This window comes from Papaver somniferum, chromosome 6 (assembly GCF_003573695.1).
Source record: "Papaver somniferum cultivar HN1 chromosome 6, ASM357369v1, whole genome shotgun sequence".
NCBI classification, from domain to species: domain Eukaryota; kingdom Viridiplantae; phylum Streptophyta; class Magnoliopsida; order Ranunculales; family Papaveraceae; genus Papaver; species Papaver somniferum.
The window spans coordinates 157,551,446-157,555,375 of record NC_039363.1 but is presented as its reverse complement, the minus strand read 5'-3'; the positions used below and the strand labels follow the sequence as shown (position 1 = coordinate 157,555,375).

Genomic DNA, 3,930 nt, shown 5'->3' with positions numbered 1-3,930 from the left:
CAATATCTTATCCTTATTGATTACTCAAATTATTTTATTGCTTTTGATTACTTTTATTGCTTTGTTTATTTAGATAAAACAAAAATCCCCCCCTTTGGTTACTTAAGAATCTGAAAATTTGATAACAACAAAAGCCTCTCTGTGGGAACGAACTCACTCTCATCATGTACTAAATTTATATCTAGTTGAGTGAGAAATTGAATTAGTTTTGACGCATACGACTGCGACCAATCGGATATCGGGTGAAGAAGATATCTTTCGATGGGTATGGATGGTAAAATGGTAATTTTGGATTCTACCCTGGTGGCTTCACGTGTCGAAGCACGTGGGTGTCTCACCAATTTGGTCGGCCTTATCTACCCGATTTAGAGGAAAAACGCGTATCCCTTTTCTTTTATCTTTTCTCTCTTATCCTTCTTCTTTCTCCTTTGTCGTTTCTTTCTCTTTCTCTTCTTCCTGTTCTCGCCTACGAGAGAGCGCTGAGAGTGGTGAGTGGGATTTGATTGATGAAAATCAGGTAGTGATGCTATACAAATGTTGAAGGTGGTGGTGCCGCTGTGAATTAGGAAAAGAACAATTAGGAATGGAAGATATAAATCAGTTAGGGTTTGTAATACTCGTTAATTGAATTCGTATGGAATTGATATGGTACTTAGGTTGCTGCTAGAGAAGTATCACAAGGGTTGTGGTTGAATTGAAGCTTAGCAGTTGTCTCAGTGTTGAATCGAAGAATTATGGTTTCATATGATAATACTCAAAATAGGTTTAGAAGATTAAATTGAGGTTTTCAGGGATGGATTGGAGATGGGTGTTGAAGAACGTGAGGTAAGGAAGATTGGCATAGGTTTAATTTGGATATTTGGTTACATGGAAGAAGATTGATTAATAAATTTGTGGAATTAGGGTTTGTAAGAGAAGTCAAGGAAGATGAAATCGAGGGTTTGGAAGACAAATTGGCGATGGGTATGGATGATATGAAGTGTTGGAGCTATGCTATGAACTCGGATTATGAAAAGAGGACTAGAAACTAATTTAGGGTTCATGGGTTGAATCACAGTTGGAGAAGAAGAGTATGGAGTCACTGTTTGAGGTAACCTCTTTTTACCAAATAGAGTTGAATCGAATTTCATTTTGAATTATCGAATTTGGATATTTGTTGGATGTACTTTGAATTGAAATGTGAGTGTGCAGGAATTGGAGTTGTTATGAATTGGTTGAGTAAATTAGGGAAAATATCTGAGTTAATGTAATAATTGAGAATGTTTAGAGTTCTGCAAAGGGCATGAATACTGCAGGTTGGTATGCATTGAGGTGGAGTTGTGTTTGTCTTAGAATTGGTATTGTGGAGTGCAGAGAAGGAGTTAGTGGTCTAGTGCTGAAATGGTGTTGATGTTGTTACATGAAATGTGTTGGTAGAGTGGTTGTTGAGCTGAAGTGCAGATTAACTAGTATTCCAGGTGGAAGTAGTGGTGCTGAAATGGAGATGCATGTGATGATGGTTTGATTTAGAATGGATGAGTGTGTAGACATTGCTGATGAATAGGCTTGAGTAGTATGAGCTGAACCTAGTATTAGAACTGTATTAGTGGTGTTGTAGGATGCAGGGAAAAAATCTGGAGTTGTGGATGAATAAATGTTAGATGTACAGAAGTGATAATGAAGTTCAGTTCATGGTCTGGGGATGGGGATGGAGTTGTATTGTAGTCTTAGGATGACCTGAGTTTGGTAAATACAATGGAAGGTATTGCAACTACGTGCCAATGTTGATGGGGATATGAGAGGGGTTAAAGTTCAGTGGATTGATACACATTGGGAAGAATGAAGTGCAACTGTTAATGAAGATGAGCATTAGCAGATGGTGTTGGTCTCAACTGAAATTGTTAGTGTTTTATATAAGTTAGGTCTGATGTCTGTTGTTCAAGATGAGATGTTGTGTGATTGAAATCTTAGAATGAGGGTTAATTGAATGTTCAGAGTTGTCTCTCTACTGGAAGCTTGCGACTGCCTTTGCAGGTAAGTTTGTAGGTGTAGTTAAATTATGAAGTTGTATTTCAATTTTTATATGTACTGTTGTAATGTTGTAAGATAGTATTTGAACCGTTAGTTTCACAGAACCAACAAGCTTATGTGATTCAGACCTGTCAGCTTTCTAGCTAGCTGATTCTCAGACTTAGTTAATCTGTTTTAGTGTGTCTGACTGAGTTAACCAGATTTGACTCAGTAGACTTTGATCGAGTCGACTCTGTTGAGTCGTATTGACCCAGTTGACCATTTTGACTTTGACTATTTGACCCTGGACCTAGACCTGACCTTAGACGTTGACTGTTAGAGACCTGTTGACTGTTAGTTTGACAGTTAGTGACCGTTAGTTGATCCAACTAGACTGGGCCTTTGTTTAATGGGCCTATTTAGTGAACTTGGGCTTATAGCCAGCTTCCCTAAGGAACATGTATTGGACCTTTGTGGTTAGATTTAGCCTTTGATTCCTTCTACAGTGTGTAGATATTTATAAGACTTAACTATGGATTATAGAATCAATCTAATTGGATTAGTTAAACCTTTAGATATGCAAGATATGGATAATAAAGAAGTGTAGAACTATAAATGGGCTTAGAGCAATTAGATAGACTTGTATGATTCTTGTATGAGCCATTTTGGCTATCTTCTTAGACTTCTTGTATGATTAACAGTTAGTCTATTAACAACGATCGATTCAAAGGATGAACCAGTGGATCTCGAGGTAGGCGTGTCTTGTCATCAAAAGAGGTGGGGATACATTTGACTCTTTTGTAATCATTGTTGTTTCTTTTACAAAAGATTATATTTAACAAACCATGCATTGTCTGTCTATGCATTCCATGCTTTATTTAAATTGCATTATGATAATTCTTTTGATTCTTTGAATCTTTCCATGAAATGGAAAGGACTTGTAAGGTATGTCATTATGAATTGTTATGGGAAATGAGAATTTGCACTTGTGGTATATAGGGTACGCTCCTTCACATTTATACCTACATGAATTCAGTTTTTATTCTTATATCGGTCGACAGTTTGCGAGTTCGGAATTGTCGACATCCATATTTACTATTAGGTGTGGATTTGCGAGTTCGGAATTGCACAACCATAGTATACATTGTTTGAAGAAGGAGTTTGTCAGTATACATGTTTGTTTACTTTTGTGAGGATATGCTCTTTCGCATTTATATCTACATGAATTCAGCTTTTATGCTTATATCGGTCGACAGTTTGCGAGTCGGAATTATCGACATCCATATTTATGATTAGGTGTGGATTTGCGAGTTGCACAACCATAGTATACATTGTTTGTATAAAGAGCTTGTCCATATTCGTGTTTGTGTATCTCAGTGACTTGGTCACTATTTAATGTCTGGGAAACATTATTGTTTTTTCTTAATCTTGTTTATGACTACTTAGAAGTTAAATGTTAATTATTCTCACTTTCAGTTTTCAGAGGCAGATCAGAGTTGCGCAGCGAAAGCCACAAGTGTTGACTCCGTTAATTAGTTAACTACTGCTATGTTCATTATGTTGTAAATTTTATTTGCAAACCAAACGACTATTGTATATGTATCATTTATATTCTGAGCGGGGTTAATTTTGGGATAAGTTTTGTACCAGATTTCTTAATTGATTGTTTAAGTAAATGATTTAGATTCGTAGTGCCTCTTTATTTAGCTAATCTCTTGGATTAGTCAGCTGCTAGCTTAGGGGGAGCTACAAGAACTGTACCTTGGATCAGTATGAGATTGGTTGGGGTTCAACTACAGTCCAGACCGAAGTTAATTTGGAGTAGGCTAGTGTCTGTAGCGGCTTAATACAGTGTGTGTTCAATCTGGATTAGGTCCCGGGGTTTTTCTGCATATGCGGTTTCCTCGTTAACAAAATTCTGGTGTCTGTGTTATTTCTTTT

At 36.8% G+C, this 3,930-nt stretch overlaps 1 long non-coding RNA gene across 3 annotated transcripts; it reads left to right on the top strand.

Moving 5' to 3' along the window:
* The first annotated feature begins 404 nt into the window (after positions 1–404).
* Positions 405–3,676, top strand: LOC113289890. Of its 3 annotated transcripts, XR_003331221.1 has the most exons (3): positions 405–2,013; positions 2,691–2,766; positions 3,466–3,616. It is a non-coding gene; the product is annotated as an uncharacterized LOC113289890 (long non-coding RNA). The 3 variants fall into 3 exon arrangements; XR_003331219.1 differs by having other exon boundaries at positions 405–2,766; positions 3,466–3,676; XR_003331222.1 differs by lacking the exon at positions 2,691–2,766.
* The last annotated feature ends 254 nt before the right edge of the window (positions 3,677–3,930 follow it).